Here is a 14,140-nt window from a genome sequence, read left to right as displayed (position 1 = left end):
TAAGTTTACCCCTTTTTTTCCACTGGTGGCCAGGGGGGCCTAGAAGGAAAAAACCCAAAAAGGCTTTTCCTAGTGTTACATAAAAAAAAAGGGGTTTTTTTTTCCCCGTGATAGTTTCCCGGGCCCCCCCCCCCCATTAAACTTAAAAAAGGGAAAAAGCTCTAAGTGTTTTAGTTTTGGGCCCCAGTTTTTTGAAACAAATGGGCCCCACATAAACAAAAATTTTTATTTTACTGAGCAACCAGGTCCTAGAAAGGCCCCCCCTTTTTTAACCAAAAATTATTTTTTCTTTTTTTTCCCTACAACCTTGCGAAAAACCCCCTTTTTCTTAGAAAAATCAAATCCCCCCCCGTTTCATGAGGGCCCTCGAACACTTTTTTCCCCCCATCTCGAGTAATCAGTGGGGAAAAAAAAAACCCCCCTTTGCGAAATTAAAGGGGGTTCCCTTGCTTTTAAACCTGAAAATGGGGGTAATCAGGAAAACAACAATAGCTAGCTTTGGACCCCTTTAACTCCCAAATTTGGGCCTTGGTTCGGCAAATTGGTTTTTTAAATAAACGTTTTTGGGGCCCTTTTAAAATTTCAATTTTTTCATATAGTCGATAATAGCACCCACCTCAACCCTGGCCAACCAGATTATGACCCCCTCCAAATTCAACCCCCTAGTAGAACACGGGGGAAAAACTTTTTTTGAAAATACTATTTAAACCCCTAAAGAAATTTATGATGAAAATCTTGTAAACTAAATGCCGGTCACAATTATTACAGTATCGCCCCCAAAACCCCACCAAAATGGGGGGTTTTAAAATGTGGATGATTTTTTTACTCAGTTGTAAATATTGTCTGGGTTTTTATGTACAAAAAGGGTTTTAAAAAAATGATGGAAAAAAGGTAGGCCTTTGCATTCAATGTTTCAAAAAACTTTTTTGAAATTTGGGCAGTTTTAACAAAAAAGGGTCACTCTTTGTCGACAATTTTTTTTGGATTTTCCTTTTGGGCCAAAATTTTTATACAGTAAAGATACCCCTTTGTAAAGGGAAAATGAGGAGAAACAGAAAAAGGTATCCAACTCATTGAAGGAAAAAATTTTAAAAAATTTGGAGGAAAAAGACCCCCAAAAAGGCAAAAAGGTTTTTTTTTGGGTACAAGGGGAAAAAACATTCAAAAAAAAAGGTTATCTGCTTTCTACAAATCTTCGCACTGTCCATTCAAAAAAAGAAAGTACGCCCCAAAAAAATTTAAACAGTTTCAATCGGGGCCAGAAAATTTTAACTCTTATAAAAAGTTCATGGGAGGAATTTGACACGGGCAGATCAAATTTGTATTTTACTTTTTTGAAAAACATACCGTTAAGTTTTGGAAGAAGTAGTGTTCAACATTTTTTTTGGATTACCCCAAATGCCCTATATATTTACAAACATAACGACTGGAAAGAAATCGAGACGGGAATTTTTTTTTTTCTTAATTTAAAATTGGGGCGGGGTGGTAAAAGCAAAAAATGTTAAAAAGTTTCCATTACGTTAACAGCAAATGTTTTTGGGGGGGGAGATGGGCCCCCAAAAAAAATTTTTGGGTGGGGAAAATTTCCAGGAAAAAAAGGAAAAAGGGGCTTGTTTGTAGCAAAAAAAAGACAGCAGTGGTGGGTCAAAAAAAAAAATCAAGGGGGGTTTTTTGTGGGGATGCACAAGAGGGGGTTTTTTTGCCACCCGCTTTGGCAGCACGGTGTAAAAAATTTTTAAAAAGGAAAATTTTAAATATTGTAAATAGTAGAAATTAGGTTTAGGTTTTGTGACTTTTTTATTTGTTTTTTCTTAATTTTGTTTTGGGTTTTTTTTAAAAATAAGGGAAAGAACAGAGGTATAAGAAAAAGTGTTTTCGTGTGAAAAAACCGCAGTGTACCCAAATGTCCCGAAAATTTTAAAGGGGGTTGAGTTTGGGAAAAAAAAATTTTTGCAAATCTAAAATATAAATAAAAAAGATACAGCATTTTTTGTTAATGACTGCATGACAGCGATTTTCCTCCTTGGCAATCTTGGCTGGTACAAAATAAAAAGAAGTGGCTTGCCGTAAAAGGGTTAACACATTACTTATGTTTTTGTCATATATAAACTTAAATAACTCAATCCTTAATCAATTTAATAAAGTCTACTATTTGTACCTTTAATCTGGCACAAGTCAACTATTTAAAGTGTATTACATTATACACATTATTTAATATTTATTTCAGGATATGGACAATTTCATCTGGGGGGTTAGTAAGTAGATTGCAAAAACTTTGAATTAAGAGAGATATAAATAAAAATGATAACTACTTTGGTTATTATTTAAAAAAAAAAAAACAAACAAACAAAAATTAGAGTATTAAGTGTGACAGTTTTGAAGTTATTTGAGTATGAAAAATATTATTACAACGTGGGGTTTTTTGTAGTCAAGGGACAAAAATGAATTTATTTTGAAAATATTAACAAATATAAAATCAAAGTTCAGGGAATTTTTTTTAAACATGGTTCAAGTAGAGGCATGACAAACAATTCCCAGTAAGTTGTCATGCAGTTGGGATGCAAACATGAGCAAGATCAGGGCACACAAATATACAGTCTCTCTGTGGTTTTCTAAAATGCCCAGTGGGCATGAAACATCCCAGTTTTGTTTTTTTTTTAAAATGTATCTTATGAACAAGAAGAGGAATTGTTTGGTAAAGGGAAGCCTGCTCTTTCTATCCTAAATAAACACTCATGTAAAACCTGACATTTGACTTTTAGTCTTCAAAATGTAAATTAATTTGGATGTTTAAAATGAACTAAAACTTGCAGAAGTAGATATTGAAGAAATGGTGTACAACATAATTGTGTATATTTTTGGTTATTGGTATGTTGATCATGATGACTAAAGCAGTTGTAATTAACTTAGAGATCAACTGAGAGGCATTCATTATTAATATTTAAATGATATCATGAACGCCCCTTTTAATGCGGCGAGAGAAATTGAATCTGCTGCCGTTTGCATAACACCTTTCGCATCCCAGCATAACTGCGATGTTGATAGAAGACTAACCTCCGATGCAGACTCTCATTTTACGAGACGAAAGATGGACCGTGCGCAATTGCTGTCACTTCCCCGGTGCCGGCACAAGATTCCATCAAGGCACGGATTTCTGGACACTTGCTTACGACCAGCCTCCTTGTCCGAGATCCGGGAGAAAATGTTTTTAGTTGGGTATACCGATGACATCGCAGCCCTAAATTGTTAGCACGCAACGTGGAAATGGCCAAGCTTAAATGATCCAGGGTCAATGCGATCGTTCTACACACGATGATTGGAAAATCACGGCCTGTATATCGCGTCAGCTTTGAGCTCAAAACAAGATCCTGTGATTTTTGACTAAGAAATTAATCGACAGATACGTCGTCCCATTAAGAGTGGGAGATGTAATGGTCCTAGACACACCCGAGCCGCAAAATACCTTGGCGTCTTGGTGGACAATAAAGCTGACTTGAAGGGAACCAGATTTTCCGTATAGCGCGACAAGCCTCTTAGATGTGGTACTCTCATCGTAGCAGGCTCATGCCCAATTTTCGGCGGTCGCCCCCTAAGTCCAGGCAGGAAAAACCTGTTAATGTCTACAGTCCAGTCCCGTGCTCCTTTTATGGGCTTGAGGTGAGGGCAAGGACGCATTAAATATTGAATTTTTACTCGGATACGGATCGCCCAGGTACAGCGTCAAGCCGCACTGCCGGGCGTGTTCCGCCTACCGTACTGTGATCCCTGAACCTGGTGTCCTGGTTATTACTGTAGTCATCCCCTGTCCTCCTTTATGGCAGGGGAGAGGAAGGCAACATTTATCAGACTCGACAGAGCGCCGAAACTCAGCCAAAGGACCACTGCAAGGACTGAGAGAGTGCTCTCGAACGTACGTACCAGCAAGGCAAAACACTTGTCCACAAGACACCCAATGGACGTTTTGGACCTAGCCAGACCTCCTATCAAACAAGTCCAAAACCGTGGTTAAGCAACGTCAGCATGGCGGAGTGGGATTACCTACCACACAATAGTTTTTGATGGTGCACAGGCTTACTGCAATTTATTGCTCAGGTGTTGCCCGCGCAGTTGGGAAAGGGCCACCTTGAAGTGACTCAAACACTTTCGGATCAATTGATTTCGGTGGACACAGTCCTGTGACCCGGCACTGTATAGAGGGCGAGGACTACTGGTGCTGGCTGGTACCCAGCTTTGCCACACATGTATACTCTACATACGCACCAAAAATAAGAGTGATCTGGACCCGGAATGTGTGCCAGCACCAATGATCCGCACGGCTAGATAGGTGCGAGCCCTCCGGGCCATAAGCCAAAATTAGGCTCATGCCCGAAGTTTAAAAGCGAGAAGCGGTTTCCAGGCTCTCGAGTAGTAGGAGGTAAATTTTAGTGTGTATTCTACCGTAGTAAGTAGGAGTTTCCACACTACAGGCTGGGCCACCTGTGTGCGCAAAAGCAGGTTCCCCTGCCTCCCCCTCAAAAAAAAAAACCTTAAATAAGTAGTTTTTTATATAACAAACTAATCTTATATCAATTTATCTTCTTTTGATATTGTTTACATAATTTATGAAGAGTTTAGATTTGGTTCACCTAATATGGAGCCAAATATGGACTGGGATTTGGACATTATAACATAACAAATATATAAATAATTATTTTTGTGGGAATGACCGTTTATGTCACAATAAAAATATGGGTGTTATAATTTTTTAATGTTAAATTTACTATATGAAAACCAAAATAGCCTGTCAAATGACTATTTAAAAACCCTTAGAGCACGCATACAAATGCCATATATTTTTAGAAATTTGTACACAGTTTATAAAGAAATGTCAGAACTTTGTTTATTTATATCAACCAATTTTTATAATTTTTGTTTTGTTAAAAAAATGTGTAACAATAACTGAAGAAAAACAACAAACAAAAGGCCTTGAAATTGTGTCAGGGTTCAACTCTCAATAATAGTAACAATAAGTTCTTCAAAAATATTTCCCCCCCACAATTCAATGAAACCAGTAAACTAAAAGAACTCTTTATTTTGAATATCATAATCTTTTATGTTTTATTAAGTTATCACCTAAAAATAAAATATTATAAGTGTAATTTTTAAACGCTTTTTTTAAGTACTGGTCATTTTGATCAACTTTTGGTCGTCACTTCTACTTGAGATTCATCACCTATGTTTTTCACTGTATAACATGTTTAACACCAAACATTTAAATTTGTAAAACGAATTTATACTACAAAATACGTGTACAAAAATATAGTTATTTATATTTAAAACGCCTGGTTTTAATCCAAACCTGGATCTCTCACCTCAATCTTCTGCGCGAGCATGAATTAACCCAACTTACCACTATAGGAGCCCCATATCTACGCACAACACTACTACATATATAAATATTTTAGTTTAAATAATGAAACCCCCTTGTCTGTTTGTCCTAGCTTACAATCGTGGACACAGTCGGCTAACGGAGATCAGATCAGACAAACAGGCACAGATATTCAAGTCTGGTACGTAGAGTAATATAGACACCTCCACCCAGCTTCGAGGCTTATCTATGCAGGAGGAACTCAAGATCAAACGTCACCTCAAACACTTTACGGCCACGACAACTCGAATCCACGTCCTGTCTCTACTTCAATCTGCCCTACAGGACACGGGTAACGAGTTGGTTGGAAGAGACCATCAAAATATAAAACTGGTTGTGTAGTTTAAAAAGAAATATGCAGATTTTTCTTTTAATTTCCCTTTAAAATTTGGTGTTAATAATGTTTTAGTGTTTATTATCTCAGTATCCGGAAATATATAAATATATAATAAGGAAGAAAGTTAAATCCTACTAAGATTAGTTGGATTTAGCTGTATTATTTTTCCAAAACAAAAACTGTTTAAGTGATTGTACTTCTAAGGATACTTAATGCACATACAGAATAACAGAATCTAAGATTTTATAAATGTATTGTATTAATTTTTTGCTTTTTCTGAAATAATTTTCCGGTTTACATTTAATCCTTCTCACTCTGATAAATAGGGTTGATGACAACATGGCTTAAGTAACAGTTTTTTTATATATAAGTGGTTAAGAAAATTAGGCTTGGCTAAATTCTATGTGAATTAATAATAAAATAATGTCTATTCTCTAAATGTAAATATATAAAACATGCTCAAAACATTAATAGATATTTATAACATAGATCACAAAAGATATGTTGCAGAAAATACCATGTACAACAACTTATTTAAATCACACAGATATTTGTACATAATAAAAGCAATTTATAAAAGAGTGTAAAGAATGTGACATAAGTATGAAGTCAATATCATAATTTATTAGTAATATCAGATATAATAATTATTATTATTAACAACAAATACAGTCTCTGTGATATAGTAGGTAACTTAAAATCTGATATTAAAAAAAACATGTGTTATACTTTTCAGATGTGACATCAAGAAAATTTACTGTACTCCTAGTGATGTTTAAGCTCTAAGCACTTAATGTCTTAATCTGCTTGAAAAATATATTTGATTAAATTAACTGCATCAGCAGTACCACACACTATTTGACACTGGTAATTTTTGTTACAGGCTTAAATCAATTGATTTGGTTTTGTATGAAGAAGTTGGACACCAAAGTGAACATCATTCCATCATAGCAAAGGCAGACACCATTTCCAAAACTGAACTGTCTAAATTCAAGGTATGCTTTTGTTATCTAACTGTTATGTAGTGGTTGTAATTGATCATGAAAACATGGCCACATGGAACCCAAAACATTGAGTATAAAGTAATAATGGTAACTTTAGTGGGAGAGCCCAATAGCCTCATGGTTGTAGTAGTGGTTATATGTATGATCTCTCATATATGGTCAGTTAGCTGGACATGTTTGACTTTTTATCTGAGTTAAAACACAGGTTCAAATCTCTCTCTGATCTTATACTGTACCAACTCTCCCCCTTATTATATTTCATTTGATTCCTGCACACACCAGTGGCCAATGGGAGGGGTGGACAGAATTAGGCAAAATATAAGGGGTGCATTAAAACAGTTTTAAAAACTGTCTTAAGGTACTGTATATTGTCACAAAAAATTCACCATAATTCCGTTTTTAAAGCTCTTTCAGACCCTTAAGTTGCCTAAAAAGGTTTAACCTAAATATAAATGGTGTGCATTTCAAAATTTTATAAATATTGTACTTTTGCCAATGTGTTAATGTATTTTCTGTTACTTGAAAGAAATAATAAATAAAACCACGTCTTTTTTAATAAGATAAAATATAGTACTCGCTATTGATTTATTATTGATGTTCACGTATTCCAATTAGCTTCCTGATGGTCATAAATAAATTCCATTAACGCATTCCCTACATAATCAAGACACTTTTGGTGACATGTAAAGTAATCGAAGATTTCCATACGGCCTGAGAAGCGCGACAGGGGAAGTGGTGTGGTACAGAGTGGGAGAAGCCGTCGTAAGAGGGGAGGGGCTGACTGCTGCTGTGCCACAAAGCTTGCCCTGTCACTAATTGTCAGTGAGTGGATCTGCGTGCTGTGTACGATTATTTAAACACATGTTAGACAAATTTAACATTGGAAGTATAGTTAACATATTTCCAATAGCAACAATTAAAATATTTCTATCTGAATTTAAACGTTAATGTATACAATTGAAATTTTATATTATTCCTACCAATACTTTTTTGTCATTAGTAGTCTGACTTCCATCAAAATTCATTTTCTTTAAAATGCATCGAAGAGAGAAAGAACTACCTTTAAAATTAATTTGAACTTTTCAGAACAGATAGCAGAGATTTTATTTGTTGGTCTTTCGCCATGAATTCGGTGAAATTCATTTATAGTCCCTAATAACACCTATATTGAAATTGTCTAGATCGGTTTTAGGTTTAGTACGATTTCGATTCTTTTTCAGAGTGCTGAATTCTGCATTGTCTTGAATTACTTTTTTCCTCTCAGAAACTATTTTTTTATAGTTGTCAATGGCACGCCAGTTGCAGCTTTTACACGGACTAGAACATTGTTTATGTTTATTGCGGCGCCACTTTCTTTTTCTCATGTTTCATGTATTCTGAAAACGTTTGCTACACGATTTCTCAAGCGTGGCTGTGATATACTTTGCCACTTCCAACTTTTTTCATGAAGTTTACAACCGGCCATTTCAGAAATATCACACGGAAATCCCTGTAAATAGTAACAGCGCAAAACAGTGCAAGTATCACAGAGGCAAGAAGAGTGTTGAACAAGCATGCGCGAGGTCCTCACCACACAGCTCCGCGATACAGACTGAGGAAGCGTTACCCCCCACTCCTCCAAATGACAAGTAACCACTGCACATCGCCAGGCCAGGGCCCGTATGGAACTCTCCATCGGTCAATAAATTAAAATAAGATAAATTAAAATTATGCCACGCTTTAAGTGTTTATATATCTAAATTTATTTGGAATTTTAACAAATTATTTTAGTATATATATTGTATACATAATTTTGCCTACCGTTTTGGGACAGTGGCATGTGCAAGGATCGTCTTATCCAACAGAAATAAGGAGAATAGTCAATACAGTACTAGGTCGATAGTAATGATAAAAATTTCTACAATCATAAGATAGAAATTTGAACATGTAACTATCCAAAGAACAGAAATTTTAATTCAGATCCAAAGTGTGATGTCTTAGACCGCTCGGCTATCTGCTCTCCCCAAATTTAATACTTGTTATTTTACTAAGTTTAAATTTTTTATATCGGATCTTAGTAAAACCTAGAACCGTTATAAAAACTGTACATATTCATAGTATTGTTCGATCAGTAATCCAGTTGAAGTTAAATCTGAAATAGTACATTTTGTCTATGAAAACAAAAACATTATACCAGTGGTGCAGTTAGGTATATTGCATGTTTTACGTTTTTTAATTTCAAAATGAATTCTGTATTACTCTTTGATGTCTTAAACACTTATCTGTTGTCATCTCACAATTCCCCAGGACGCCAGTTACATCCTTTTAAACAAATTCTCTCTGATATATCTTAGGTATCCTTTGAGTTCAACAATGTCTTATTATTTAAAAATATCCATTATTTAAAAAAAAATGTTTTCAATGGTATAATGAGTTTAAAATGAATTTGAACGAATTTAAACCAAGATTCATCACAAATAATAATAATAATAGTATTAAAAGGCTATGTTAAAAATAGAATTCTGATATGAAACTTAATTTAATGAACAAAAATATGATCATTGAATATGGCTGAGCGTAGTTGTAAAACTCATTCTTTCATATGTTTGCAAGGATATGTTTATTACTACTCACCAGAATATCCAAAGACATTTTCAACTTGGCACAGCCCGTTAATAATTTTTATTTTGTGGAATTCGGTTAGATTTGTGTATTTTACAGTAGATTTTATTTATCTAATACATTGGATTTAAATATTTTCCACCATAACTATATTATCCTACTTTAAACTGTTTTTAGTCAAAAATAATCTCCGAGTTGAACGCCAATGGAGTGGAGATCTACCAATTCCCCACAGACGATGAATCGGTCCTCAGAAGCCAACAGCACCATGAACTCTCATGCCCCATTCGCTGTTGTTGGCAGCACTGATTTTGTGCGAGTCAGCAACAAGATGGTGCGAGCCCCGACAATACCCTTGGGGCACAGTTCAAGGTACATCTTTTCCCATAACTATATAAGTATACTTATTGCGATGACACAGTTTTAATTTAAAATTTGTTTTAGTTATATAACCTGAAGATTCAAAATGAAATAAATATACTGTTACCAAATAACATACATTGATTTGTTTTGTTCTTTTTTCCAATTCAACTATTTATTGGATTAACAAAAAGTAAGCTCTTAATAAGGTGTTATGAATTTTTTGGCAGATGACATTATAATTACATCCTTAAAATTTTTCTAAAATCTTGAAGCTTTCTTATGAATCTGTTTAGTTTTGGATGCATGCTTAATTTGTGATATACTATGAAGTGAACAAAATTTAAATTATGACCAATCAATCCCAAATAAAAGCTAGGGCAGGATCTTTAAATCAACAGTAAGACAATAGACAATAGACAATAGACAAATTTCTTTATTACGTGTTCATTAAGAACAGAAATAGGGTCATGAAATACAAGTACAACAAATATTATGTTATCAGTGTCAATGAACATGGCTGCGCCTCAGGTCATCTTCTTCTTGCAGTTATGAATTCTTCCAGCGTGTAGGTTGGCCTGCTCACAAGAAAGTCATGGAGTCGCTTCTTGAGAGCTGCTCCTTTGAGTTGCTTTATTGGTGTTGGAAGAATGTTTCCACAGTTTACGGCCATTGTAGCTTGGACTTTTCCATACAGGGTTGTGCGATGTATTTGGCAGGACATAGTTTTTGGAGTTTCTTGTGTTATATTTGTGGTAGTCTTCATTGGTCTGTAAGATTTTAGCTTGTCAACGTATAAGATAATGTGTAAAATGTATAATGATGTGACTGTTAAGATTCCTAGAGTTTTAAAAAGCTTGTCTGCAGCTTTTCTTGAGGTCCGAGCTCAGCAAGAATTCGTATAGCTTTTTTCAGTAGCAGTGGTTACAGTGTCCCTGAGTTAACTGCATTCCATCCAGTTTCAACTATTTATACTAAATTATAATTTTTGTTTAAATTGCTAAATTATTGCTACTTGGTTACGTTTATGAAATATATTTACAAATTTACTAAACTGCTTGCTTAAATAATTACATTAAGTATATTCAATAAACAAAATACATTGTATAAATGTTCATCTAGTTGCACAAAACAATTGTTCTAACGTAAGCATAAATTGCACTCTTCTAGTTGTGTAATCCATTATTAATCTCTTCAAAAAATACGATGTAACTAATTTAGCAGTAGTATATTCATTCACTCACGTTAATATATACAAATACGTGTTTTATTTGAATAGTGTATTAAACGTATATGCGATAGGCTAAGACAAAAATATTCTAAATATCAAAATTTTGTCGCTGATTTTCTAAAACAAAAAACAATTTTAAACACACTTTTTAAAAATTTTATATAACGACTTCACAGGCAAAACAAAATAACAGTAAGAGAAACACATGCACTATGCTCAAAACATTAACCTACAAACTAACACTGTATGCATGGCGCTTTTTTTGTGAATCTACAAACCCCACCATTAACCCCATCTAGCTCTAATGTGTTCACAAATCGCAGCAGGCTCTCAGTTTGGAAACACTTTTTACGTCCTCCATAAAAATTTTGTATTACTACTTCTTTTCACTATCAATTCTGAATAACCCAAGTCCTCTACTTCTAAATTTAAAAGACTGTTCCTCGAGTTATGTGGTTTGACAAATTGAGCTGTTTGTTTATTGTAAAATAGCAGTTTAGTTTCCAACTAAATTAGTACAATAATTACACATTCAAAACAATAGTTATGAGCAAATAGATAGTGTATAATCAACAATGTTCCTGCATTTTTTCAGTGGAGAATGAATCTCATTGTGATTTTGTAAAGCTGCGAGAGATGTTTGATCCGTACCAACATGGAAGACATGAGGGAGAAAACCCACATCAAGCATTACGAGCTCTACAGAAAGAAGAGGCTGGAGCAGGTAATTAAATCTGAGGAGGATGTCCTGTTGCAGTACAAGTGATATCCTGTCCCTCCATATTAAAACTGAACATGTAACTAGTCATATTTAGTGCTTAGTATGACTGTTATAGTTGTTCTAAAGTTTTCAGTAATCAAAAGCATTAATCAGTAGCATTCTTAACCCTCTGACTGATAATAAGAAACTCCTATAATGATGCACTGGTTTTTGTCTTTGCACAGCATATTTTTCAGATATTAAAAAGTATATGCTACATTTTAAGTAATAAGTGTTATATATCAGGTATTTTTTGTTAGAAATCAGAGAAAAATGCGAAATAATAAAAAATATGCACTTACTAGATTTATTTTTTTTTATTTATACATAAAATTTTAAAATGTGAAATTTTAAATTTTTGGTTTGTTAAGTTTCACTCCATGTAATTTTCACAAGACTGGATAGTAAAGTACTGCAAATGTACAAAAAAGTTTTTGATTTAAAATATAATGTATGTAATACTTCTTTTTTTGGCAGTATTGCATCCATATTGATGTTTGATGAATTCTTTGGGCAAGAGGAATACCAGATAATGAAAAAAATGAAAAATTCTTATGTAATAATAGGCAAAGTTATGGCTGCATAGCCCTTTCTTAGACTTAACCTGCAATATTAAAAAACAATTAATAATAAATTTATATAATGATGAATTGTTGTCACTGTCACTACCGATTTGTTCATAACCAAACTCACATTTCACCCATAATCATATAGTCTACCTGACAACAAATATGACAAAGAAATATCATCATACACTTCATTTTGTTGATATGTCACTGTCATAATCAGAACTAATATTTTTCATCATCCAATAGTTCACATATATCACTTGAACAACAATGATTGCCTATTTCATAACATAACAATCAATCATAAACAACTAGTGTACATAATAACCTAGCAATAGTAGTAATAAAGAACAACAGATCTTAAAATAAATTCATCATCAAATATTTGACTTTACACTATCCTTAGGTAGACTTAAAACATATAATTAAATTTTTTTGCATCAGATATTCAAGATATTCTGGAACTCCTGTTTGTACAATTTGTAAACAGCTATTTCCCTATTGGGCTATTCGCTGAGAACCTCAGTTTAGGCAGTGTCTTATCACAGTAAAATCTGGTTTAAGTCAGTTATTTATTATTAAATTTCAATAATAATGGAGTCATTAATTTTTGTGATAATATCCACTAAAAAAATGTTATTTTTGTCATTCTTTAGCAAAACTGCTGATTTACAAGATATTCAAAGTTTAAACGTTTTAATGGCCGAAATTTTGAAATTATTAAAGGTAATATATTTTTTTTAGTAATGTGGTTTTTGTTAACATAGACGTTTGAACCATATTTTATAGGATTTGTTGTATTACACTTTGGATATGATAATCCTACCATCTGTCATCTCTATCCTTGATCTCACACACCTATCTAATTTTATGATCTTCTATTCGGTGTAATATGTATTTATAAGGTATTGAAAATGTTTTGTGATAGTTAATATATCATTAAAGATTAATTTGGCTGCTCAAATATTCTAATCTTAGGAATGTTATTGCCTTACATATTTGAGTCTGCTATATTGCTATTACTTTGTGCAGATGGGTTTCACTGATGTGGATGCAGAGAATAAACCAATTAGCTTCCAGCAAACATTTGAAGCTAAGCGAAACAATCACAAGCAAGAGCTTCAGCAAAAGGAAGACGAAATGCGACAAATGTTCGTTATTAGGGTGAAGGAAAAAGAAGCAGAGCTGAAAGAAGCAGAAAAAAGAGGTGAGTCATTACACTAATGGCTTTAAATCAGAGGTTTTAAATCAGTTTTATTTGCTTCCTTAGTTAATTTTTTTTTGTCATTAAGATACCAATTCTTATTTGTAGTGTCCAATACAGGATTATTAATGATCAGGTAACCTGTGATAACTGCAATAAGTAACTAGCACCTGATTATGATTGCAATTATACAAAATTATTCTGTATAAACTGTCCAAATTGGTTAAGATTATTCATATAGCTGCAATCAGAAATCAGAAATTCTTTATTCATAATCATCAAGATTAGAATACATGTCAAGTTTAAAAGACAAAAAAATATCTTCTTCCTCATGAGTTGGGTCTTCATGCATTGTCCCTCCAATTGAAGAACTCTTCCACGCTGTAGAAGGGTCTTTCCTGGAGCCAGGTCCGGAGTTCCTTCTTCAGGTTTCTGTGGGCTGTTGGTCTTCAAGTCTTCAGGCAGTGTGTTATATATCTTGATTCCAGCATAAGATGGTTTTTTTTGCATAGGTGGCTGTTCTGTGTGCCGGAAGGTGGAAGTTGCCTGCATGTCTTGTGTTGTGTCCATGCAGATTTCTATGCCTTGTTAGGTCCTCTAGTAACACAAAAGAGAACAGTTTTCCAATATGTAAATGGAAATAACTGTAAAGAATCTTCAAATCCTT

The 14,140-nt window shown here is 33.9% G+C and overlaps 1 pseudogene; it reads left to right on the top strand.

Moving 5' to 3' along the window:
- The first annotated feature begins 3,088 nt into the window (after positions 1 to 3,088).
- LOC124374810 lies at positions 3,089 to 13,476 on the top strand (annotated as a pseudogene).
- Positions 13,477 to 14,140: the final 664 nt, after the last annotated feature.

Source organism: Homalodisca vitripennis, unplaced genomic scaffold (assembly GCF_021130785.1).
Source record: "Homalodisca vitripennis isolate AUS2020 unplaced genomic scaffold, UT_GWSS_2.1 ScUCBcl_10256;HRSCAF=19049, whole genome shotgun sequence".
NCBI classification, from domain to species: domain Eukaryota; kingdom Metazoa; phylum Arthropoda; class Insecta; order Hemiptera; family Cicadellidae; genus Homalodisca; species Homalodisca vitripennis.
Note: the sequence above shows the minus strand (reverse complement) of the source record. Positions and strands in the feature narration are given on the sequence as shown.